At 49.2% G+C, this 27,142-nt stretch overlaps 1 protein-coding gene across 4 annotated transcripts in view; it reads right to left on the reverse strand.

Annotated features, from left to right (window-relative positions):
- gjc2 (gap junction protein gamma 2) overlaps positions 1 to 26,348 on the reverse strand; it is a 390,394-nt gene extending 364,046 nt beyond the window's left edge. For 2 of the 4 annotated variants that reach the window (XM_038798506.1, XM_038798501.1), the window contains exon 1: positions 23,420 to 23,783. The gene's annotated coding sequence lies outside the window, so the exon portion shown is untranslated. Of the gene's footprint in view, positions 1 to 23,419; positions 23,786 to 26,281 lie in introns of those variants that run through there. The other 2 variants (XM_038798502.1, XM_038798504.1) reach the window with 2 other exon arrangements.
- Between the last annotated feature and the right edge of the window lie 794 nt (positions 26,349 to 27,142).

Below are 27,142 nucleotides of genomic sequence, written 5' to 3' on the forward strand. Positions count from 1 at the left end.
GCAGCTCCCCGTGTAGCCCCCATTAAGGTGACAGTACGGGTCAATGGTCACCCACTTAAGATAGAGTTGGACACTGGCGCAGCGGTCTCCGTGATTGCCCAGAGGACATTCGACCGCATCAAGCAGGGTATACAGACCCTTACATTAACCGACACACTTGGTTGGCCACCAACACGGGGGAACCATTGGACATGACAGGAACTACGATGACCCCTTTTGTTTATGGACGACAGGGGGAGCGTTTCCCACTTATCATAGTGCGCGGCCTAGGGACCAGCCTGTTGGGTCGGACAGGTTGCGCCATTTGCAGCTGAAGTGGCAGCACATCCTCCAAACAGGTTCTGGAGGGTTGACTGCGTGCTAGGACGGTACCCAGATGTGTTCCAGCCCGGTTTGGGGAAAATAAAAGGGGCCGTAGACAGTGTCCAAGTCGAACCAGGAGCCACACTGCGCTATTTCCGGGCGCGGCCGGTGCCTTACGCCTTGCTCGAGAAGGTAGCAGGGGAGCTCACTCGTTCGGAGTCCTTGGGTATTATCAGGCCTGTCCGTTTCGCTGACTGGGCAGTACCAATTATACCTGTAATTAAGCCAGATGCCAGTTCGCTTGTGCGGCGACTATAAACTTACAGTGAATACGGCTTCCCGGCTCGACCGATATCCAATGCCTCGCATAGAGTTCCTCTATGCTTGCAAGCGGACTCTAGTTCACAAAATTAGATACGAGTCACGCCTACCTACAGTTGGAGCTGGACCCTGCCTCCCGGCCATATGTAACTACAGTAGTCCCCCTTTATAACGCGGGTGTTGGGGTCCAAGACAGCCACCCGCGTTGCAACCGAGCCGCAGATATCCACGATGGGGGTTTTAAATTTATTTTAAAATCTATGCATGCGCTTCCCATTGAGAGTCTACGGGGGGCGGGGGGAAGAGGTCAGACCCCCGTAGACTCACAATGGGAAGCGCTAGCATAGATTTTTAAATAAATTTAAAACCCCCATCGTGGATCTAATTAAAACAGTGTCAATTTCAGCGGCCGGCTCACTTTGATCCGGAGAGGGAAGCTGCTCTCTCACTGAAACAATCAGCCGGCCGCTGAAATTGACACTACCCGCTGCTCTCTCCCTCCAATCCAATTTTTAAGTTTTAATGTTTCTGATTGGAGGGAGAGAGCAGCCGGCAGTGTCAATTTCAGCGGCCGGCTGATTGTTTCAGTGAGAGAGCAGCTTCCCTCTCCGGATCAAAGTGAGCCGGCCGCTGAAATTGACACTGCCGGCTGATTGGAGGGAGAGAGCAGAGAACACAGGAGGAGGTTATACGGGCCTCTGCAAGACCAGCATGGTCTCACATCGCCCCTCCCCTCTGTAGCTGGGGTTCAGGCTGTGGCTGCTGGGGTACAGGCTGTGGCTCCTGGGGTACAGGCCGTGGCTGCTGGGCTTCAGGCTGTGGCTGCTGGGGTACTGTGGCTGCTGGGGTTCAGGCTGTGGCTGCTGGGGTACAGGCCGTGGCTGCTGAGGTACAGGCTGTGGCTGTTGGGGTACTGATTGGAGGGAGAGAGCAGCCGGCAGTGTCAATTTCAGCGGCCGGCTGATTGCTTCAGTGAGAGAGCAGCTTCCCTCTCCGGATCAAAGTGAGCTGGCTGCTGAAATTGACACTGCCGGCTGCTCTCTCCCTCCAATCAGAAACATTAAAACTTAAAAGTTGGATTGGAGGGAGAGAGCAGCGGGCAGTGTCAATTTCAGCGGCCGGCTCATTTTGATCCGGAGAGGGAAGTTGCTCTCTCACTGAAACAATCAGCCGGCCGCTGAAATTGACACTGCTGGCTGCTCTCTCTCTCCAATCCAACTTTTAAGTTTTAATGTTTCTGATTGGAGGGAGAGAGCAGCGGGCAGTGTCAATTTCAGCGGCCGGCTGATTGTTTCAGTGAGAGAGCAGCTTCCCTTTCCGGATCAAAGTGAGCCGGCCGCTGAAATTGACACAACTGACAGTTGGGGTCCATAAGACCCCCCGCGGTCTATCGCGAACCGCGGTATTGCGGAGCGCGGTATTACGGGGGACTACTGTATTAATACACACCGGGGCCTGTATGAATATAATGGTTGCCCTTTGGGGTATCCTCTGCCTGCGCTATTTTTCAACATGTCAAGGAGGGCATCTTAAGAGGTTTACCGCGTGTCGCTGTCTACTTAGACAACAGGGACGTAGGAACATTTGGAAAATTTGGAAGCTGTCCTGAGACGCTTTTCAGACGCTGGAGTCCGTTTACGTTCCACAAAGTGCTTCTTTCAGGTGAAGGAAGTAGTCTACCTGGGTTATCGGGTGGACCGCAAAGGTTTGCACCCCGTCGCCGAGAAGGTGCGCGCAATTCAACAGCCCCCCCCCCCCCCCCCCCCCCCGACTGACACTTCGCAACTTCGTTCTTTTCTCGGCCTCGTAAACTATTACGTGAAGTTCCTCCCCAATCTGGCCCCGTTTCCCCTTCTGCTAAAGAATCACCACACCTGGGTTTGGGGGCAGCCGCAAGAAACCGATTTCCAGCGGGTAAAACAACAATGGTCCCGTTGTTTGAGTTACTAACCCACTATGATCCTGGAAAGCCTTTCCTCATCACGTGTGATGCATCCCCGTATGGTGTTGGGGCCGTCCTGTCCCACAACATGGAGAATGGGGCCGCATGGCCGATAGCTTTCGCCTCTCGCACATTGACTGCAGCGGAAAAGAAGTACGCGCAGATCGAGGAGGAAGGCCTGGCAGTGGTCTTTGCAGTGAAACTCTTCCCCCAGTATGTGTATGGCCGCCACTTCACTATCGTGACTGATCATAAGCCTCTGCTGGGACTTTTCTGAGAGGATAAGCCATTACCGCCCACTGTTTCCGCATGGATCCAGTGCTGGGCTTTGATGCTTGCTGCCTATGAGTATTCTCTGAAGCACAAACCAGGAACCCAGATAGCGAATGCCGACGCACTGAGCCGATTACCTTTATCGACCGGCCCCATGTTGACCCCCATGACCGGTGAGGTGGTTAGTCCTAAATTTTATGGACACCTCACCTGTCACGGCATCACAGATCCGTGAGTGGACCCAGACGGAGCCAGTCCTGTCAAAGGTTCGGCACATAGTCCTGTATGGTGGGCAGAGACAGCTCCCGGGCGAGTTGCGGGCATTTTCCTCCAAGCTGTCATAATTCAGCATGGAAGACGGTATCCTCTTGTGGGGGACACATGCGATTGTCCCGGAAAAAAGACAGGAGCTGATACTAAGGAATTTGCACAATGGGCATCCAGGTGTGACCAAAATGAAAATGTTGGCCCAGAGTTATGTCTGGTGGCCAGGCCTCAACACCGACATTGAGAAGGTGGCCCAAAACTGCTCCATTTGCCAGGAGCATTAGAAGCTTCCGCCGGCCGTGCCCCTACATCACTGGGAAAGGCTAGGCATGCAGATTTCGCTGGCCCTTTTCAAGGATCCAGGTACCTTCTATTAATCGATACCCAGTCTAAATGGTTAGAGGTTCATAAGATGGTAGGCACAACGTCCTGCGCAACAATCGAGAAGATGCGTTTGTCTTTCAGTACGCATGGCCTCCCCGGGGTGCTGGTCACGGACAACGGCACTTCGTTCACAAGTGTGGAGTTTGCGAGGTTCATGAGGATGAACCTGCGTACGCCATATCCGCACCGCTCCATACCACCCTGGCTTCCAATGGGTTGGCGGAGCGCGCAGTGCAGACATTCAAACGAGGCCTAAAGAAGCAGTCTTCCGGGTCTATGGACACGAGACTGGCTTGTTTTCTGTTTTCATATAGGACCACTCCACATGCAGTTACTGGGGTAGCTCCCGCGGAACTCCTCAAGGTGGATGAATTTAACGCCAGACTTACCTCTCAGAGGGAAGTAAGAGACTGCTGTGTGCTCTGTTTCACAGAGACATGGCTCACCCCCGCCTCACCGGACTGTGCCATACAACCTGAATGCTTTTCTATTCACCGGGCGGACCGCACGGCATCTTCAGGCAAAGCGAAGGGTGGAGGGGTTTGCCTCCTCATCAACTCCTCCTGGTGCTTGGATGTTGTGACCCTGGCGACTTACTGCTCCCCAGACCTTGAATACCTGACCGTAAAGTGCCGCCCATACTATCTCCCACGTGAGTTCACTTCAGCCATTATCACAGCGGTCTACATCCCACCCCAGGCAGAAGTGAGGAAGGCGCTGGACGAACTGTACACAGTCATAAACAACTATGAAACAGAACACCCGGAGGCCTTGTTCATTGTGGCCGGAGACTTCAACAAAGCCAACCTCAAGTGTGTACTGCCAAAATTCCACCAGCACATCTCCTGTCCCACCAGGGGCGACAACACTCTTGACCACTGCTACTCAAAAATCAAGGGCGCCTACCGTTCCATCCCCGACCGCACTTTGGGAAATCAGACCATAAGACTGTGCTCCTTCTCCCGGCTTACAAGCAGAAACTCAAGCAGGAGAATCCAGCTAAGAAGGTTGTGCAGTGCTGGTCCGAGGAGACAGAAGAGCTCTTACGTGACTGCTTAGAGACAGTGTATTGGTCCATATTTAAGAACTCAGCGACTAACTTAAATGAGTATGTCACCACCGTCACAGACTTCATCAGGAGATGTGTGGACGACTGCGTGCCAAAGAAAGCAGTACATACGTTCCCCAACCGGAAACCATGGCTCAACCGTGTGATTGACTCCCTACTGAACGACAGATCTGAGGCGTTCAAGGCAGACGACCCTGTCCTATACAAGAAATCCAGGTACGACCTCCGCAAAGCCATCAGAGATGCCAAGAGAGAATATCAAACTAAGCTAGAGTCACAGCAGACTCTCAGCGGTTGTGGCAAGGACTAAACAACATAACGGGCTACAAAGCGAAGCCGAGCAGTATCTCTGGCAGCAGCGCACCCCTCCCCGATGAACTTAATGCATTCTATGCTCGGTTTGAGCAGGTAACCAACAATCCGCTGTCGAGTGCCCCAGCAGCCCATAATTCACCCATACCCACCATCACAGTTTCCGAAGTCAGATCGGCCTTCCTGAAAGTGAACCCACGGAAGGCGATGGGCCCGGACGGGATCCCTGGTCGTGCACTCAGAGCCTGCGCATACCAGCTGGCAGAGGTATTCACAGGCATCTTTAACCTATCCCTACTCCACTCCGAGGTCCCCACCTGCTTCAAGAAGACCACCATCATACCAGTACCAAAGAAGAACCAGGCAACATGCCTCAATGACTACCGCCCGGTGGCCCTGATGTCAGTTGTAATGAAGTGCTTCGAGAGGCTGATCATGAAGTGCATCACCTCCATACTCCCGGAACGCCTTGACCCACTTCAATTCGCATACCGTCGCAACCGGTCCACATCAGACGCCATTTCCCTGGCCCTACACTCATCCCTAGAGCATCTCGAAAACAAGGACTCCTACATCAGACTCCTATTTATTGACTACAGCTTCGCCTTCAACACCATAATCCCAGCCAAGCTCATATCAAAGCTCCAAAACCTAGGACTTGGCTCTCCACTCTGCAACTGGATCCTTGACTTTCTGACCAACAAACCACAGTCAGTAAGAATGAACACCAACACCTCCTCCACAATAGTCCTCAATACCGGTGCCCTGCAAGGCTGCGTACTTAGCCCCCTACTCTACTCCCTGTACACACACGACTACATGGCAAAACTTGGTTCCAACTCCATCTACAAGTTTGCTGACGATACGACCATAGTGGGCCGGATCTCGAATAACGAGTCCGAATACAGGAGGGAGATAGAGAACCTAGTTGAGTGGTGTAACGACAACAATCTCTCCCTCAATGCCAGCAAAACTAAAGAGCTGGTCATCGACTTCAGGAAGCAAAGTACTGTACACACCCCTGTCAGCATCAACGGAGCCGAAGTGAAGATGATGAGCAATTTCAAATTCCTAGGGGTGCTCATCACCAAAAATCTGTCCTGGTCCACTCACGTCGACGCTATCACCAAGAAAGCACAACAGCGCCTATACTTCCTCAGGAAACTAAGGAAATTCGGCATGTCCACATTAACCCTTACCAACCTTTACAGATGCACTATAGAAAGCATCCTATCGTGCTGCATCACAGCCTGGTATGGCAACTGCTCGGCCCAGGACCGCAAGGAACTTCAGAGAGTCGTGAATACCGCTCAGTCCATCACACGAACCTGCCTCCCATCCATTGACTCCATCTACATCTCCCGCTGCCGGGGGAAAGCAGGGCAGCATAATCAAGGATCCCTCCCACCCGGCTTACTCACTTTTCCAACTTCTTCCATCGGGCAGGAGATTCAGAAGTCTGAGAACACGCACGAACAGACTCAAAAACAGCTTCTTCCCCACTGTCACCAGACTCCTAAATTACCCTCTTATTGACTGACCTCATTAACACTACACCCTGTATGCTTCAACCGATGCCAATGCTTATGTAGTTACATTGTATATCTTGTGTTGCCCTATTATGTATTCTCATGTATTTTCTTGAATTTTGTTTAATTCCCTTTTCTTCCATGTACTGAATGATCTGTTGAGCTGCTTGCAAAAAAATACTTTTCACTGTACCTCGGTACACGTGACAATAAACAAATCCAATCCCAATCCAATCCAAGGGCCGGAGACTTCGTACCCACCATAGCATGGTTTTCCCGGACATTGGCGCAAAAGTACGCCGCACTCAAGAACGACAGGGACATGGTTTTTCTCGGCATCAGCCGATTCGGCCGTTTGCGCCCGGTGACCCAATGTTTGTTTGAAATTTAGTGATGTTGCCCAGTGGGTCCCTGGCGTTATCTTTCGCAGAACAGGCCCTATTACCAGGTGAAAGCCCAGGATCGTCTCCAGCTCAAGCATGTGACCACGTTCGGTCCAGGAGCTCATTTCAGAGACCAGACACAGTGGAGAGTATTCCTCACAATCTTCCTCTGGTGCCGCACTCAAAGCCTGTGCAGGTCATTGCAGAACCACATGGAAATAGAAACGCCGAGATGATGGAGGCAGCGGACTCCGACTCCAAGATGGAGACACAGGACGCCTCAGAGGGGGAGTCCTCAGGCCCACGGGCCGTGGATGTACAACCATTACGCTGTTCATCACGGAAGCGCCGTTCGCCCGACCCAGCGCCTCGTGCAAATGATGTCCGGCCTGCGGCAAAACAAATCCGATGCCCTCCTTGGCCAGGGTTCGGTGGATTCCTTGGACTTTGGGGGTGGGGGTGGGGGGGGGGGGATGTTATAACCTGCCTGCTTACCACTGGCTGGGGGCTAATGACAATCCCACAATCCTTTGGAAGTATGAGCTTCCCCAATGAGGGGGGGGCGGAGAAATCATTAGCAGATTCCCTGCATAAATAAAGCTGGCCAGTTTGGAACCAGCTAAAGAGGAGTGAGCAGCAAGGGAGTTGCTGCTGCTGTTGTGTGTGTATATATATGTGTAATTGTAAATAAATATTATTTCTTTCTATCCTTCAACTCATGCTGGATTCTTCGTGGCCCTCACAAAAGTGGGGTTATGGGGATAAAGGGGATAGAGTGAGGCGTGGGGCTTAAGTAGGGTGCTCTTGCCAAGGGCCAGTGCAAACTCGATGGGCTGAATAGCCTCCTGCACTGTAGATGCTATGATTCCATGAAAGTGCCCCCACGCCCCTCCTGAGGCAGAGAATTCCAAACATCCACCATCCCAAGCCTGAGCAAAGAAATTCCTCCTCGTCTCAGTCCTAGACGACCTACCCATTATTCTGAGACTATCCCTCCTTGTTCTAGACACCCGCAGCCAGGGAAAACATCCTTCCTGCATCTACCCTGTTGAGTACTGCAAGAATTATATATGTTTCAATTAGATCACATCTCGCTCTTAACTCCAGATATTAAAGGTCCAGTCTATTTAATCTTTCCTCAGAGGCCAATCTATCCATCCCAGGAATTAAATTTAGTAAACCCTCACTTCACTCTCTCTATGACAAGTAGATTTATCCTTCAGTAAAGAGACAGAAACGTTACACAATACTCCAGATGCAGCCTCTTAAAGGCTCTAGGATAATTTCATTAAGACAACTTTACTCCTATATTCAAATCCTCTTGCAATAAATACCAATATACCACTTGCCTTCTTAATTGCTTGCTGTACTTGCATGTTAGCTTTCCAATTCGATTTATTGTCATGTGTACCGAGGTACAGTGAAAAGTATTGTTCTACTTACAGTCCAGGCAGATCGTTCCGTACGTGAAAAACATGGAACATACGATAAATACATGAGGATACATAATGAAAATACAGAAACATAGACAGCGGGTGAATTACATGGTGTATCGTTCTACAACTCTTTGACATTCACCACTTCCCAGCCTCTCACAATTTACTCTTATTTGTTTTTCCTACGAAAGCGGATAACCTCACAATTATCGACATTGTATTCCATCTGCCAAATTGTTTCCACTCACTTAGCCTCTCCAAATCCCCTTGAAGCACCTTTGCATCCTCCTCATGACTCCCAACACACCGAATTTTGGATCATCTATAAACTTGGAAATATTGGGCGTCCTCTCCAGCCTCCCAGTCCCATGTTTGTCAGTGGCGACAATTGGTTGGTGACGGGATTCTCTGCTCCCGCCGCTGTCAATGGGTATTCCCATTAAAGCCACCCCACACTGCCGGGAAACCCTCGGTTGGGGATGTGCTGTCGTCGGCACCAGAGAATATCGCCACCAGCGAAAAGCCAGAGAATTCCGGCCTTTAGTCCCAGCATAAAAGTCATTGATATGGATTGTGAATAGCTGGGGCCCCAAGTACTGATCCTTGTGCTACCCCACTAGTCACAGCGTGCCAATCTGAAAATGACCTATTTATTCCTACTCTCTGTTTTCTGTCCATCAACCAGCTCTCAATCCATGTCAATTCATTCCCCTCAAATCCATATGCCCTAATTTTATTTATTAATTCTTGTTTGGGACCTTATCAAAAGCTTTCTGAAGGGGATCATGTGGTGTGAACGCGAACTCTGGCTCTACTCATCTTTCAATCATTATTTTTATCCTTGTGCACATCTTGGGTTAGATTCTTAGTTTGGGAGACAATGTTCTTTGGCCAGTACTGAATCGCTTGTGGTTCGCGCTGGCGCTAGGATTAGCGATTCACTCTCCCCAGCCAAGCAAATTTATGCAAGGCAGGGATCGAAAGGGATTCCCATTCCGAATCCTGCTATCAGGCTGCCATTTTGAGTGGGCGACCTGATAGCGTGGTCCGGCAGCTGTTCCTTCCCCCACACAACACAAATCCTGTCTACCCAGCAGACATCACCGCCAGAGACCACCCCATAGCAGAGCCCCCCATAACACATAACGCTTCAAATCAGAGAAACCCCCACCAGAGCTCCTCATATCAGATAACACCCCCTCCCGCCGATAACAGAGATGCCCCCACTCTGTCAGTCAACTCTACCTGAAAGCTAAAGACCAATCCAGGCAGGAACAGTGAAACAATCGTTTTTCACTCACCTGTCCCTTATGCCTGCTGCCTCAGACAGATGTCTAGAAAGCAACAGCTGCTATTTCTCAAAAAGCCAAAACCACATCACAAGGCTTTAAACCCTCTCAGATCCTTTGATCTGCAAGGCTTCCATTCACTTCAAAGAGAAACAGATTTATATAGGCTGTATTTGACAGCTTCCATACAACCGAATGTCTGGATAGTTTATTTTCATTTCCCTTCACACTTCAATGCATCTCACATAGCCTGCTGTGAACCTAACTGCAATGTTTGTAGACATCTAGTTATGATTGACAGCTCATGACCAAAGGCAGTTAAGTGCTATTGCTGAGAAAAAGAGAAAGTGAAAGCACTTAACGAAATGAAAATGAAATGAAAATCGCTTATTGTCACGAGTAGGCTTCAATGAAGTTACTGTGAAAAGCCCCTAGTCGCCACATTCCGGCGCCTGTCCGGGGAGGCTGGTACGGGAATCGAACCGTGCTGCTGGCCTGCTTGATAAGCCAGCGATTTAGCCTTGTGAGCTAAACCAGCCCCTCTTAGATGTGTATATACATTGAGGTTTGGTGAGGCTCTCTGTTACTGGGGATTCTCGGATATGGAGACGGGTGTCATCTAAATGGCTTGGCTCCACGATGAGGGATGCCATGTCTTTATGGAGGGAGTGGCGGCACATGCAGAGGTTCTTCAATTCAATGGCGCACATTTACTCCAGTCTTACAGGCGTGGGATTGTGGTGGCCTTTCAACCTCTGGTTGTGTGGCCCTGTTAGATATAGAACAGTACAGCACAGAACAGGCCCTTCGGCCCTCAATGTTGTGCCGAGCCATGATCACCCTACTCAAACCCACGTATCCACCCTATACCCATAACCCATAACCCAACAACCCCCCCCCCCTTAACCTTACTTTTATTAGGACACTACGGGCAATTTAGCATGGCCAATCCACCTAACCCGCACATCTTTGGACTGTGGGAGGAAACCGGAGCACCCGGAGGAAACCCACGCACACAGGGGGAGGACGTGCAGACTCCACACAGACACTGTTATTGGTGTTGGCTGAGAGGGGTGGGGGTTGCCCTGAGCCAACAGGGCTGTCCCTCGCTGTGGGAGCTTAGGTTGTTGACCGTATTTGCCCAGTCGAATCGGCAGGCCGGAAGTCATGAAACTCGTGTTCCTACTGCTGTAATCCTTGGAAGATTCTGAAGAATGCTCACCGTTTTAGATCCTACTTTATCCTTGATGCCTACTTTCTTTGTGCACCAGTGGAGCAATCTTTTATTCTGATGAATACCTCGCTCCTCAGTTGTGATCTTTGATTTTGTCCTGATAATCATGATGCTGTCTGTTAATGTTGTCTTTTTATCTGCTTGCAGTGTAGTGAATTCTTTGGGGGTTATATTTTGCACATCAATTATCCTAAATGAGTAAGATTTTTATCATATGTATGTGGGATTTGTGCAGTTTATTTATCCTGTTATCTTTGGGGGAATGATTAGCAGAGCTCCCGGAGCAGGGTGTGGGTGGCAAGGTTAGTTCTATCCTCACTATGTTCGAGGAAGGTTCTCCATAATCAGATCTAGTCTTTTCCTTTGGGCTGCACTTATTCTTCTTCAAGCACAGGCGTACTGTCTTTTATCCTTTTGAGGACAGGGGTTTGTCGAGCATCACTAGTGGGGAGACAGTAATTTATCCTGAATTGGGGTCTCCTTCTTTGACTGTTCTTCTGCTGTTAGAACCTTTGTCAGTGAGGTCAGTGGTCCTTTATTTATGGTATTAGTGGTGGGTGGTGGGGCAGTCCCTCTCGGGAGGGTGTCTGTGGGTGCCATGTCTCTCACGGGATCAAACGGGCCGAGTCTTGGAGAGGTGTCAGGATCATGGTAGTCTTAGGGGTCTGCTCTTTCACGTCTTTGTGCTTGTGGCGGTGCTGGACTAGGTTATGCCCGGTGTCACAGTCATTATCCCGCTGTTCATTGGGTGGAGGCACCTCCTTTGTAGGTGCCATGGAGGGCCCTGATTTGAGTGTTCCACATTCGGAGAGATGTTGAAGTGGAGTAGGTCTGAAGGTAGGGTCCAGTCTTTGTCCTTGGTTAAATCCTCCTGAGAACTGGACCGGCCCAAGTGGTGGCTGGTTGGTCGTTCTTTGTTGATCAGTTTGATGATCAGTTTTGTCCTTGGATCTGGGAGTTGGGGTTGTGGGGCCTGGTTTTTATTCTTGGTTCTTTTTACTTTTTCTATGGGAGACCCTGGGTTGGTAACATGGATCTGGTTGTGCTCGGTCCCTCTTTGAATGTGTCTTTTGCCATCTTGCAGGTGTAGGGTGGCTGCCCATTCTGGTCTGGAGAAGAGTTCAAATGATGCTATAAGAGTTAGCCGAATTAACAGAGCTTCCCCACCACATTTACCCAGCTTCCAGTCCTTTCTGAATATCACAAACCCTTGGCTATTCAGTTCGCAGGTTTGATTTCCTTGTAGCCTTTCTGAAATGGCTAACATGTGATTTTGAACCGACAATTCATTTTTTAATTCAGTTTTTCTTTACTGTTTTTGTAAAATCTGGACCTATCTGTTGGCGCACTCTAAGTTTACAACCACTGCCCCTTCCTGTCATACTCTGATAATTTTCTTTACTGCTACCTTGATCTATTGCCTTGTCATTTTTCATTTTAAATTACTTAATCGTCCCCTACCCGATCCTTTCATCTTTTATTCGTTTTAAACCCCTCTCTAAACTTTACCTTTGTCTTTATTAAATTACATCTTACCGGTCCACACAAATGCAACCTTGCACCAAATAGTTTTGAGGGGAGACTTGATAGAGATGTACAAGAGTATAACTGGTTTAGATAAGGTAGACAAAATACTGTTCCCATTATCTGATAGCACACAAACGAAGGGACACAAATTTAAGGTTTGCAGCAGGAGATGCAGGCTGAATGTGAAAGATAACTTTTTTTTTTACACAGCACGTTGCAATGACCTGAAACGAAGGGCATGGTGAAAGTGGAGACAATCAATGATTTCAAAAGCAATGGATGGGCACTTGAAGAAAGTTAATTTGCAGGGTTATGGGGATAGAGTGAGGTAATACGACTGAATTGGTCCATGGACTGCCGACATAGGCTTGATGGATAGAATGGGTGGTTTCTGTGCCGTTATGACTTCATGGTATTCTGTGACCTAAATGCCTTGGGAAAGAACAGAGTATGGATTGCAGGTCTGTTTCCTCTGATATACCACAAGTCCCGAACAGGCGCCGGAATGTGGCGACTAGGGGCTTTTCACAGTAACTTCATTTAAAGCCTACTCGTGACAATAAGCGATTTTCATTTCATTTCATTTTCATTCATCTCTCCACCATTCCCAGGGACTGCTCAGGCAAAAATGGGAGTAGGCCTTGCAGCAGACTCAGTTACCTCATATCTCAGCCAACTGATCATGGCTTTGTCTATTCTGACACAGGTGAAGAGACTAAAGTATATATTATGATTATACTACTTATCAAAATGGGTGGCATGGTGGCACAGTGGTTAGTGCTGTTGCTTCACAGCGCCAGGGTCCCAGGTTCGATTCGCGGCGTGGGTCACTGCCTGTGCGGATTCTGCATGTTCACCCTGTGTCTGCATGGGTTTCCTCCGGGTACTCTAGTTTCTTTCCACAAGTCCCGAAAGATGTGCTGTTATGTAATTTGGGCATTCTGAATTCTCCCTCGGTGTTCCCGAACAGGTGCCGGAATGTGGCGATTGGGGACTTTTCACAGTAACTTCATTTCAGTGTTAATGTAAGCCTACTTGTGACAATAAAGATTATTATTATTAACTATAGTTGGAAAACCTTAGTTATAACATCCTTCCATTGTTGGAAGAGAAATATGGGTTAAAGGAGGTGTATGACTGTAAGCATACCACAAGCTGCTGTCTAGAAGAAGAAAAACCAAATATGAAGTCAGACTTTAAACTTGGACCTGTTTTAATCAGAATAATTTATACGATGTGTAATTGAAAATATGGAAAGATGTTTATTGACGGGAGGTTCGCGAGCCTTGGTGAACTGGAGGAGAAGTTTGAGCTCTCCCCGGGCACTATGTTCAGGTACCTTCAGGTTAAGGCGTTTGCTAGACGACAGGTGGAGGGGTTCCCTTTGCTGCCCCCGCGGGGGTAAGGGATAGGGTGCTTTCGGGGGTGTGGGTCGGGGATGGGAAGGTGTCTGGCATCTACCAGGTAATGCAGGAGGTGGGGGAGGAGTCGGTAGAGGGGCTGAAGGCTAAGTGGGAGGTGGAGCTGGGGGAGCAGATTGAGGAGGGGACATGGGTGGACGCCCTGGAGAGGGTGAACTCCTCCTCTTCATGTGCGAGTCTTAGTCTCGTCCAGTTCAAGGTGCTGCACCGGGCCCACATGTCCGGATCTAGGATGAGTAGGTTCTTTGGGGGCGAAGACAGGTGTGTCAGGTGTTCGTGGAGTCCAGCGAACCATGCCCATATGTTCTGGGCATGCCCGGCACTGGAGGAGTTCTGGAAAGGGGTGGTGAGGACGGTGTCGAGGGTGGTGGGATCCAGGGTCAAGCCAGGCTGGGGACCCGCGATATTTGGGGTTGGGGTGGAGCCGGGAGTGCAGGAGGCGAAAGAGGCCGATAGTTTGGCCTTTGCGTCCCTAGTCGCCCGGCGGAGGATCTTGCTGCAGTGGAAAGATGCGAGACCTCCGAGCGTGGAGACCTGGATTAATGACATGGCTGGATTCATTCAGCTGGAGAGGGTCAAATTCGCCCTGAGGGGGTCGGTACAAGGGTTTTTTAGGAGGTGGCAGCCTTTCCTCGACTTTCTGGCTCAACGTTAAGGTCAGCAGCAGCAGCAACCCGGGGGGGAGGGGGGAAGGAGGAGGGGGGGGGGGGAGGGGGGAAGGAGGAGGGGGGGGAAGGGGAGGGGAGAAGGAGGAGGGGGGGAAGGGGAGGGGGGAAAGGAGGAGGGAGGGAAGGAGGGGGGGAAGGAAAGGAGGGGGGAAAGGAGGGGGAGGGGGGAAAGGAGGGGGGAGGAGGGGGAGGGGGAGGGAGGGGGAAAGGAGGGGGGAAGAGGGGGAAAGGATGGGGGAAGGGGGGAGAGGAGGGGGGAAGGGGGGAGAGGGGGAGGGGGGAATGGGGGGGTTTAAGGGGATAGTGTCTAAGTTAATTTGCTTATTGTTAATTTATTTTGTTGTTTATTGGGTTTGGGGGTGGAGGTTGTTATATGCGTTGTTATGGGTGCCAGGGGGGTGTTTATTATTATTGTTATTGTTATTATTGTTCTATTGATATCAAAAAATTCCAATAAAAATTATTTAAAAAAAAAAAGAAAATATGGAAAGATGTGTCATTTGAAACATGGAGGTCTGGCAATATCTGGTCTCAGTAAGAAGTCTTCACCGTGCTGCCCTTACAACACCAGGTTAAAGTCCAACAGGTTTGTTTTAAACACAAGCTTTCGAAGCACTGCTCCTTCCTCAGGTGAATGAAGAGATATATATATGTTGGACTTTAACCTGGTGTCGTAAGACTTCTTACTGCGCTCACCCCAGTCCACGCCGGCATCTCCACATAATATCTGGTCTGAGAGAAAACAGGGCAAGATCCCACAAAGGGTTAACAGCAGCTGCAAAGAGCAGGATTATAAAATGCAGATTCTTTCTCTCAAGCAGGTTTAGCAAACACAGGATTTTTGTATTCAGGTAAAAATCAATTCAGTTGAATTAAGTGACGAATGTTTAAAACAGGCAGGTCTTTCAAGTTATAACCAAATGCATTTTTAGCATACAGCTAAAAGCAATGTTTCACACCTTCATTGAAATTAACTCTCTTAGTTAACAGCTGGAAAGGAAAGGATGAGGTTCAGTTGAATTTGGTGAAAATTCTAGGTGTGAAATTCTACTAACACCAAGTAAATTAAAGAAAATTGGAGACAACCTGTCTACGAGAAACATAATTTAGAGCCAAAATCAAAGTTATGAGCTGGGGACACAATTGGAAAATAAAACTAGAAATGAAAGGAATTAAAAGTAACACCTCTTGAAACCAAAGCATTTTTGAATATCACAAAGGAACTTTGAACATCACAAAGGACAATGTAATCAGCTCTGAGGGCTGAGGCCATGCCCAAAATGAATACTTAGTTGTATTAGAATGTTTAGATCAAAGATACTTTTTACAAACCCAGAGACCAGAACCAGAACTCAGAGAGAAGGAACAAGAGTAGCAGAGTCTGCTCAGCCAGCTCGGTCATGGGAAAGACAAGACACAGCAACCGAGCTAACCAGCGAATACATCTAAACAAGACCAGACTTTAAAGAAGATTAACTGTCAAGGTGGGCCATGAAGGTTCCTTCAATCAACCAGGAGGATCGAAACAAGATCTTTTTACCTTTCTGTAAAGAAAGTGATTGCAGCTTTTAAAAGGGAGTGAGAATCCCTGTTCACCATTTAGAATGTCGGCCCTTTTTGGTATAGGGAGACTTCTAAGAATAGTGGTGAGTTTTCAACAGCAGATGAATTGACAGAATATTTAAAAATTTGAAGCACTAGTATAGTTGGTCCAAAATAGACCACTTCCAGTAGTTGGGGATTCCAGAACATGGGGACATTATCAAATGATCAAGAACATGGGGACATGATCAAGAAAGACTGCAGTCCACAATGCTGGTCGGAAGAGAGTTTCAGGATTTTGACCAGGCGACAATGAAGGAATGGGTTAGGAGGGATAGGTGGGGAAAAGAGTGTGAAATGCAGTAGTAATTGAATTAGAGGGCAGGTTAAAAACAACTTGGATTTAGTTGAATCTTTAAACTAATAAAAAGTCACCAGAATCCATAATTATTTTAAAATAAATTTATAGTATCCAATTCATTTTTTCCAATTAAGGGGCAATTTAGTGCGGCCAATCCACCTAGCCTGCAGATCTTTGGGTTGTGGGGGGGAAACCCATGCAAACACGGGGAGAATGTGCAAACTCCACACGGACAGTGACCCAGAGCCGGGATCAAACCTGGGACCTCAGCGCCGTGAGGCTGCAGGGCTAACCCACTGCGCCATTGTGCTGCCCCAGAATCCATAATTATAAAGTAAATTTTGCCACAGAAGGCAACATTTGGGCGGATGACTAAAAAATGGAGCATCTTGGGGGAAGAAAAGTGGCAAGGTTTAGGAAGAGAATTTCATTGCTTAAGAGTCTATGAAGGCATGGTCACCAATGGTGAAACGCTCAAGGTTCCATAATTAGATAAACACAGATATCTCAGAGGGTGGATCATGAAGGAGTTTACATGGGTGGTAAAATTTGGTCAGCAAGGTGAACTTTAAATAGTGAATGCTTGCAAATCAGACAACTAATTAGAGGTTATTTTTTTCATATAGTCATTGCCAATCTCTAATTGCCCTTGAGAAGCAAGGATGGAGAGCTGCCTTCAAGAAAGACTGCAGTCCACAATGCTGGTCGGAAGAGAGTTTCAGGATTTTGACCAGGCGACAATGAAGGAATGGCAATGTATTTCCAATTTAGGATGTTGTTTGGCTGGGAAGGGAACTTTCAGGTAGTGGTGATCCTGTCTGCTTGTCATATAAGGAACGGTTGAGGACTCTGGGTCTATACTCGTTGAAGTTTCGAAGGATGAGGGGGTATCTTATTGAAACCTACAGGATACTGTGAGGCCTGGATACAGTGGATGTGGAGAGGATGTTCCCACTAGTAGGAAAAACTAGAACCAGAGGACACAATCTCAGACTAAAAGGGACAATCCGTTAAAACAGAGATGAGGAGGAATTTCTTCAGGTGATGAATCTGTGGAACTCTTTGCCGCAGAAGGCTGTGGAGGCCAAATCGCCGCCACAGAAGCCTGTACAGCCAAATCACTGAGTGTCTTTAAGACAGAGATAGATAGGTTCTTGATTAATAAGGGGATCAGGAGTTATGGGGAGAAGGCAGGAGAATGGAGATGAGAAAAATATCAGCCGTGATTCAAATGGCGGAGCAGACTCGATTGGCCGCGTGACCCAATTCTGCTCCTATATCTTATGGTCTTATGTCTGTTGCTCTTTTCCTTCTAGATGGTAGTTGTCATGGATTTGGAAGGTGCTTTCTCAGGAGCCTAAGGGAGTTCCTTCTGTGCATCTTGCCAATGGTATACATGGCTGCTACTGTGCGTCGGAGATAGAAGGAGTGAAATTTTGTGGTTGACGTACCAATCAAGCAGGTTGCTTTTTCCTGGATGGTGTCAAGCTTCTTGGATGTCATTAGCGCTGCACTCATCCAAGCAAATGGAGAATATTCCATCACATTCCTGCCTTGTGCCTTGTAGATTGTGGACAGGTTTTGGGGAGTTAGAAGGCAGGTTACTCACCACAGGATTCCTAGCCTCAGAAGGAGGCCTTTCGGCCCATCGAGTCTGCACCGGCCCTTGCAAAGAGCACCCTATCTAAGCCCACACCTCCACCCTATCCCTGTAACACAGTCAGCTCACCTAAGCTTTTTCTTTGGACACTAAGGGCAAATTAGCATGGCCAATCCATCTAACCTGCAATTCTTTGGACTGTGGGAGGAAACCAGAGGAGCCGGAGGAAACCCACGCAGACACGGGGAGAACGTGCAGACGCTACACAGACAGTGACATAAGCCGGGAACCGAACCAGGGATCCTGAAGCTGTGAAGCAAATGTGCTACCGTTTCCCCCCCCCCCCCCCCAACAAATTCAACAACCAACCATCTTCCTATGTGCCAAGAATGACTCCAACCAGTGGAGAGTTTGTCCTCCGATTCCCATTGATTCCAGTTTTGCAAGGGCTCCTTGATGCCACATTTGGTCAAATGCTGCCTTGATGTCAAGGGAAGTCACTCTCACCTCTGTGGAGCCCAGCAAGCAAGTGCAAGGCAGCCATTTGAAATGTATTCAACTACAAATTACTGCATAAAGTATCTAATTCCGTATCTCATTCCACCTCCTTTCAAAGTTCTCGCCAGGAGAACAATTTCAAACAATTCATTGCACTCCATGTAGTGTTAAGCAGCTGAATGCATTTTACAATAGTAAAGATATGAATCCTGACACTTCCTAGATTGAGTACTGAAGATCAGTATAAGTAAACCAGCCACCTCCCCAGCCAAGCTGTGAAAGTGCAGATATAGCACTGGAATCTATTTGACAATGTGCAAAATTGCCCATGTGTGTGCTATCCACAAAAAAAATAAAGTAGTCATCAATAGAACCACATGTGGCATCTCCTCGCAAACAATTTGTTCACTGAAGCTCTGTTCAGATGCTGCCAGATTTGCTTGTTTGGAAACCTCATCCCGACCTAAATGCAAAACATCAATTTCAGAACACATCTGTGAACTGCCCTTGACAACAAGGCAGAAGTCAACCCAGGAGAGTTGCGGTTGAAGAAAAATCTCTCTAGTGGCTGGATCATTACCTTACTCATGGGAAGATGGTCAAAGATGACGGAGGTCCCAAGTCATCACCATAAGATTTGTTTCAGCTGCTTCAGCAATGATCTGCCCTAAATGTGGGCTGTTCACTGACAATTCCATAGAGTTGAACTTAATTCACAATTAGTCTAATAATAATAATATGTATTTATGCAGCATCTTTAATATAATATTTTGTTTCCAGATACTTGAATTACACCATGTCAGCCTACTACTGAGCCTGGACAAAATCCAGGTTTGTGCTGACAAGTGGTAGGTAGCATCCATTCTATACATGTTCCAGACAATAGCCTTTGCCAACCATAAAAAATGTTCCTCCTGCCTTGCAATGGGACCAGCGTCAACATTCAATAATCGTTACAATGTGCAACCAGACGTAAGAGAGTAGTTAACTGTTGCAGAATTTCACTTCCTTTGATAGACAGGAAAATACACAACTTTCTTTTCTCCAGTTCATGGGATGTGGACATGGCTGGCTAGGCCAGCATTTATTGCCAATCTCAAATTGCTCTTGAGATGGTGGTGTTGGCTTTCTTGAACCGCTGCAGTTTATGAGGTGTAGGTACACCCACAGTGCTGTTAAGGAGGGAGTTCCAGAATTTTGACCTGGTGACAATGAAGGAGCAGCGATATATTTCCAAGTCAGGATGGCATGTGGCTTGGAGGGAATTTGCAAGTGGTGGTGTTCCCCTGTGTCTACTGGCCTTGTTCTAGATGGTAGCAGTTGTGGGTTCAAAAGATGCTGTTTCAGAAGCAAGTGAATTCCTGCAGCGCACCTTGTAGATAGTACACATTGATGCCGCATCAGTGTGAGTAAAACAGTTTGTGGGCTGTTTTGATCTGTGAAACATATGTGAGAGCTTGTCTTCCTCACATTAGCCTTAATTATCTTCAATCCTTGTTCTCTTTCCAACAAAGGCTGTCACTTTCAAGTATCAAGAACTACTATAATTGTATTCATTGACAGCTGTACAATGTTAACAAATTTGCGTTCTACAGCTCGCCTTTAAGGCAGGGAAAGTATTACTCTGTGCATTCATACAGCCCCAATCTCCAGTATTTGAATGTAGGTTAAATATTAACAAGTGCCATCTTGCCGGCTTTTTGATATTGTTGATATTACAAGTTTAGCTTTAAAAAATTGACAGTTTAAAAAGCTTTGCCTGCCTCAGACAATAGATGAAATGAAATGAAAATTGCTTATTGTCACAAGTAGGCTTCAAATGAAGTTACTGTGAAAAGCCCTTAGTCGCCACATTCCGGCGCCTGTTCGGGGAGACTGGTACGGGAATTGAACCGTGTTGCTGGCCTGCCTTGGTCTGCTTTCAAAGCCAGCGATTTAGCCAATAAAATGCCACAGTGAGGTCAACCAACCAAAATATGACATCAGTACAGTTTTAAACAGTCTAATTTTTACGAATGCAAAGCTCAATTGACTCAGCATCGATAACGGTCAGTTTTCTGATCTTGCTGGTGGCAAGCTTGGAATTACTTCAGCTGGATGGTGGCTTACTGGAATCCTGTTGCCTTCCCACCTCTGCCAGAGATATATTCTCGGCAGGAAGACCCATGGTGTGACAATAAATTTTAATACTTTGTCTCCGGTTTCAGATCAAATTGCAGCATTGCTAAAATAATTTACATTGTCTATAGAAGGTTGATTGCGCTCATAGAAACCTGTTGAAGTTAACAGAGTCAAGCTGGCAAGTTTTTAAACTCTTGAGTTCCACCCAATGCAGTGAGTTTCCTGCCTGACTCGTAAAGTTAAAATTACCTCCTTGTGGCAGCCCAGACAGTGCATGAACTCCAACAAATTGTGGGAGTATCATAACCAAGTTCAATCCTCTCCTTATCCAGCAGCTTTTACAACACAGATCACTGAATAAGTGCTCAGAAACAAAAGTACTGGGATGCTGATGTGAATGACAGTGCATCAATTGTCCCCCACCACCCCCAGGCTGAGGTGAGAGGTGATTTTATTGAAACATGAGGAGGCTTCACGGAGTAGATGCTGATTGCCCTTGTACGGAAAACTAGAAACAGGGCACAGTGTTTCAGAATAAGGGGATTCCTATTTATATTGGAGACAAGGAGGCATTTCTGCTCTTAGAGGATTGCTAACCTTCAGAAATCTCTACCTCAGAGAGCAGTGGAGACTGGCAAACTGAATATATGTGGAGATGCCAGCGTTGGACTGGGGTGAGCACAGTAAGAAGTCTTACAACACCAGGTTAAAGTCCAACAGGTCCCCGGGCTGAGAGAATCCCACCCAATGTTCACAAACAACTGCATTGCCTTACAGGAAACATGTGGGTTCACTTGAATTTGAGATTGGCCAAGGAAATGCTGTTGGTGCGGCGCCCATTACTGTGAGAACCACAACCCCTGATCAGCCAGGGGTAATGAAAACAATTATTTACAGAAGCAGGAGGTAAAGTTAGAAAAATCCAATCCAAGTTTACAACAGCTAGTTAGCTGGATGCATCAGACTTCACTTGCATTGCATGGATCAAAAAAAACTGATGTACTTTGTGTACTATAATATCCCACTGGTGACCTATGGGTGGGAATACTTATCTAGTCGTAGGTTAGTGAAATTTATGTAGTTTACATGGATTTCAGCAAAGCCTTTGACAAGGTCCCACATGGGAGACTTGTAAAGAAGGCGAATTCACATGGGATATAGGGTAACTTGATAAAGTGGATTCAAAATTGGCTTATGGGAGGCGGCGGGTGATGTCCAAAGATGTGCAGGTTAGGTGGATTGGCTATGCTAAATTGCCCTTAGTGTTCAAAAAGCGTGACGGTGTGGGTGCACCAAGGACTGGTGCAGACTTGATGGGCTGAAGGCCTCCTTCTGCACTGTAAATTCTATGAGGTTTAAGACCATAAGACATAGGAGCGGAAGTAAGGCCATTCGGCCCATCGAGTCCACTCCACCATTCAATCATGGTTGATTTCAACTCCATTTACCTGCTCTCTCCCCATAGCCCTTAATTCCTCGAGAAATCAAGAATTTATCAATTTCTGTCTTAAAGACACTCAACGTCCCGGCCTCCACCGCCCTCTGTGGCAATGAATTCCACAGACCTACCACTCTCTGGCTGAAGAAATTTCTCCTCATCTCTGTTCTAAAGTGACTCCCTTTTATTCTAAGGCTGTGCCCCCGCGTCCTAGTATCCTATGCTAATGGAAACAACTTCCCTACGTCCATCCTATCCAAGCCATTCATTATCTTGTAAGTTTCTATTAGATCTCCCCTCAACCTCCTAAACTCCAATGAATATAATCCCACGATCCTCAGACGTTCATCGTATGTTAGGCCTACCATTCCTAGGATCATCCGTGTGAATCTCCGCTGGACCCGCTCCAGTGCCAGTATGTCCTTCCTGAGGTGTGGGGCCCAAAATTGCTCACAGTATTCTAAATGGGGCCTAACTAGTGCTTTATAAAGCCTCAGAAGTACATCCCTGTTTGCTTTGAATCACTAGCTTTCAGAGCACAGCTCCTTCCTCAGGTGAATGAAGAGGTGGGTTCCAGGAACATATATATGGACAAAGTTAATGATGCAAGGTGATACTTTGAATGTGAGTCTTTGCAGGTAATTAACAGACAGGTACAGACAGAGCAACTGGCTGAGTTAGGCAGATTGTTGCATTACTGGGGAGTCAAGGGTTATCATGGAATCAATATGAATGTGGAGTTGAGGGCAAGGTCAGATCAGCCATGATTTAAATATTCTTATGTCCGTGTATTCATAATGAGGCAAAATACTTGTGCATTTGAACCACAATTTTACAAAGATTTCAAAAAGGAAATGCCGCATACGTATATAGATATATATATAACTAAAAGGTAAAGTTGCCATAGTCCCACATGACCATAGGCTGCCTTCCCCTTTGAGGGGGGAAAGAGGTGACTGGTGGTGATTTAACCGGAGGGTCACCACACCTCAGGCGAGGGGCAAGGGTGTGAAGGCGGGGCTTTCATGAATAACCTCAGTTGGAACGGGAATCAAAACCCGAGCTGCTGGCCTCGTTCTGCATCACGAACCAGCCACCCAGCCAACGGAGCTAAACCGGTCCCTATATATATATATATGTAAATATACGTATGCTTCCATTAAAATAATTACATGGTACTTTTAAGGAACTATTCATTTCCTCATTGTAGTTCCATGGTACTCTACTAGTCCATGGTCCCTTTAAGAAACAAGGACACGGTCCCATTAAGAATCTAACCCACGGTCCCTTTAAGGAGCAGTCCTACTGGGGCAGTTGCACAGGTGCCCTTTAAGCAGCAATTAGACGGTCCCTTTAAGGAGCTGCCCCACGCTTCAGAACAAGCCCCTCAGCTTTGCGGTCACGGCTCGGCGTCGTTACCTCAGCGGAGAAAAACTTTTTTTTTTGAGGGGAAAAGCGGCAAAATTCTCCAGGTCGGTCACTTTGTTGGCACTTCACTCACTTTTTGAATTTCTCCCCCTCTGGTTCCTCTCGGTGCTGTCACACTCCGTTATTCTCTATCCTTCTCGCCATCTGCACCGTCTCCGTCCACATCCATCATCAGCCGGTGGGCCGGCTCTCTCAGCGCCTCACTAACAACTAAATCACTTCACATTCCACCCCCGCGGCGGGACCGCTTCCCAAAATCAGCGGGGTTAAAATAGACTTTTCGCTTTTAATCCCAACTGCAAAGAAAAACAAAGCCAGCCACGTCAATTCCTCCAACTGCCATGGGGGGTTCTGACAGGAATGGCGCCCCGGAGGCCGGGCGGAGAATCGGCGCCCATTTCGCGCCCGATCCCAGTCTGGGCGCCGCAGCCGCTCGAGGCGGCTGAGCACGCGCCAGTGACGTCAGAGAAGACCCCGCCCACTTCTGCCCCATCCCATGTCTGCCCCCTCCCCAATGTCTGCCCCCTGGCCCCCTCCCCATGTCTGCCCCCTGGCCCCCTCCCCATGTCTGCCCCCTGGCCCCCTCCCCCATGTCTGCCCCCTGCCCCTCGTCCATGTCTGCCCCTCTCCCATGTCTGCCCCCTGCCCCTCTCCATGTCTGCCCCTCTCCCATGTCTGCCCCCTTCCCCTCCCCCTGTCTGCCCCCTGGCTGTCTGGCCCCCTCTCCATGTCTGGCCCCTCCCCCATGTCTGCCCCCTGCCCCTCCCCCATGTCTGCCCCCTGCCCCTCCCCCATGTCTGCCCCCTGCCCCTCCCCCATGTCTGCCCCCTGCCCCTCCCATGTCTGCCCCCTGCCCCTCCCCATGTCTGCCCCCTGCCCCTCCCCATGTCTGCCCCCTGCCCCTCCCCATGTCTGCCCCCTGCCCCTCCCCATGTCTGCCCCCTGCCCCTCCCCATGTCTGCCCCCTGCCCCTCCCCATGTCTGCCGTCTGCCCCTCCCCATGTCTGCCGTCTGCCCCTCCCCATGTCTGCCGTCTGCCCCTCCCCATGTCTGCCGTCTGCCCCTCCCCCATGTCTGCACCCTGCCCCTCTCCATGTCTGCCCCTCCCCCATGTCTGCCCCCTTCCCCTCTCCCATGTCTGCCCCCTGCCCCTCCCCATGTCTGCCCCCTGGCTGTCTGGCCCCCTCCCCATGTCTGCCCCCTGGCCGTCTGCCCCCTGGCCCCCTCCCCATGTCTGCCCCCTGGCCGTCTGCCCCCTGGCCCCCTCCCCCATGTCTGCCCCCTGGCCCCTCCCCCATGTCTGCCCCCTGGCCCCCTCCCCCGTGTCTGCCCCCTGCCCCTCCCCTGTGTCTGCCCCCTGCCCCTCCCCGTGTCTGCCCCCTGCCCCTCCCCCGTGTCTGCCCCCTGCCCCTCCCCGTGTCTGCCCCTGCCCCTCCCCCATGTCTGCCCCTGCCCCTCCCCCATGTCTGCCCCTGCCCCTCCCCCATGTCTGCCCCTGCCCCTCCCCCATGTCTGCCCCTGCCCCATCCCATGTCTGCCCCCTGCCCCTCCCCATGTCTGCCCCCTGCCCCTCCCCATGTCTGCCACCATGTCTGCCTCCTGCCCCTCCCCATGTCTGCCTCCTCCCCCCTCCCCCATGTCTGCCTCCTCCCCCTCCCCCATGTCTGCCCCCTGCCCCTCCCCCATGTCTGCCCCTGCCCCTCCCCCATGTCTCCCCCTGCTCCTCTCCCATGTCTGCTCCTGCTCCTCTCCCATGTCTGCCCCTGCTCCTCTCCCATGTCTGCCCCTGCTCCTCTCCCATGTCTGCCCCCTGCCCCTCTCCCATGTCTGCCCCCTGCCCCTCTCCCATGTCTGCCCCCTGCCCCTCTCCCATGTCTGCCCCCTGCCCCCCTCCCATGTCTGCCCCTCCCCCTTCTCCACTTCTGCCCCTTGCCATTCCTGCACCTCCCCATGACTGACCCCCACTTCAGCCTCTTCCCCCATGTCTGTCCCTTGCCCTCCACATGTCTGTCCCTTGCCCTCCACATGTCTAACCCTTCCCCACCTCCGCTCCACCCCATGTCTGTCCCCTGCCCCTTCCCCATTCCTGCCCCACCCCGTGTCTAACCCTTCCCCACCTCAGCTCCTCCCCCATGTCTGTCCCCTGCCCCTCTCCATGTCTGACCCTTCCCCACCTCAGCCTCTCCCTGACCTTTCCTCCCTTTACTACTCCTCCACACCTCTTTTTGCGCCTGCCTTTCCCTCCCTCTTCTAACTGCTGCTCCATCCCCCTACCCTGACGATGGCCCCATCCCTTCCGACACCTCTCTCCATACTCCATACATATTAACAGCCTGCGAACCACATTAATAACAAGAATGGTATTCAGGAGCAGCAGTACCTTCAACACAACACATGGACACTCTCTCTAATCACGTTAATACCAACAAGGGGCTGCTTTAGCACACTGGGCTAAATCGCTGGTTTTTAAAGCAGACCAAGGCAGGCCAGCAGCACGGTTCAATTCCCTTACCAGCCTCCCCGAACAGGCGCTGGAATGTGGCGACTAGGGGCTTTTCACAGTAACTTCATTGAAGCCTACTCGTGACAATAAGCCATTTTCATTTTTTCATTTCATTCATCAGAAATAATAGAACGGGACCTCTTCAAAAATCTAATCAATAAGCACTTCATAAGGTCAAAATCACTAATTATATTAGTTTAATCACTTTAATAATAGATTGAAACGTCTCCAAAAATGCATCCATGGTTTTCAAATCATTATAACCTCTCCAAACAAACAATTATAGCAATGCAATATAATCATTGTAATAATAGGTTGAACACCTCCAAATATCACAATAATCACTAATAATATAATTTAATGTAATCCTTCCATATAAAACTGCGATCTGCATAAGGTCAGGCTCCATATGGGTTGAAGCGGGCAAAATACCTTCAGGAGAATAGTTGTAACTGTAGGTTTACGATATCTGGACCGTTTGGAGTCACCACATCAGAAAACGTAATAACTTCTGCCTATTTTGTGCTTGGAATGCTGTATGGCTGCAGAGAGCTGAATGAGTTCAAATATAGAGAACTTCATGCAATGAAATGCTGATGATGAATAAACGACCTGATTGCTGAAAAGGAAACCATCCCCTAGGTTGCCGGGATACACCCTGCTGGAGTGACTGCTGCTCCCAGATGTGGAAAGGGAGGGAAGAATTGGGGATACATACAAGTGGCTGGGGGAGCAGGGAGGCGTGCGCGTGGTGAAGATCAAGGTGAAACGGGGAAGCGGAGTTGGGAGGGGAGATCAATTGGGGAGTATGGAGTGAGGCACTGCGTAGGGTAAACGAGACCTTCTCTTGTGCAAGGATGAGCTTGATACAGTTTAAGGTGGCGCACAGAGTGCATATCACTTGGGCAAGAATGAGTGGGTTCTTTCAGTAGGTAGCAGATGAGTGTGAGAGGTGTGGGTGGGGCCACGAGTCACGCGCACATCTTTTGGGGTTGAAAAAAATTGGGAAGATTCTGGGCGGGTGTGTTCGGAGTCTGTTTGTTCAGGGGGGGGTTAGGGAGAGAGCGAGGGGGGGTTAGGGAGAGAGCGAGGGGGGGGGTTAGGGAGAGAGCGAGGGGGGGGTTAGGGAGAGAGCGGGGGGGGGTTAGGGAGAGAGCGAGGGGGGGTTAGGGAGAGAGCGAGGGGGGGGGGTTAGGGAGAGAGCGAGGGGGGGGGTTGGGGAGAGAGCGAGTGCCGGGGAGGGGTGGAGAGAGCGCGAGTGCCGGGGAGGGGTGGAGAGAGCGCGAGTGCCGG

The sequence above is a fragment of the Scyliorhinus canicula genome, chromosome 5 (genome assembly GCF_902713615.1).
Source record: "Scyliorhinus canicula chromosome 5, sScyCan1.1, whole genome shotgun sequence".
Lineage (NCBI taxonomy): Eukaryota > Metazoa > Chordata > Chondrichthyes > Carcharhiniformes > Scyliorhinidae > Scyliorhinus > Scyliorhinus canicula.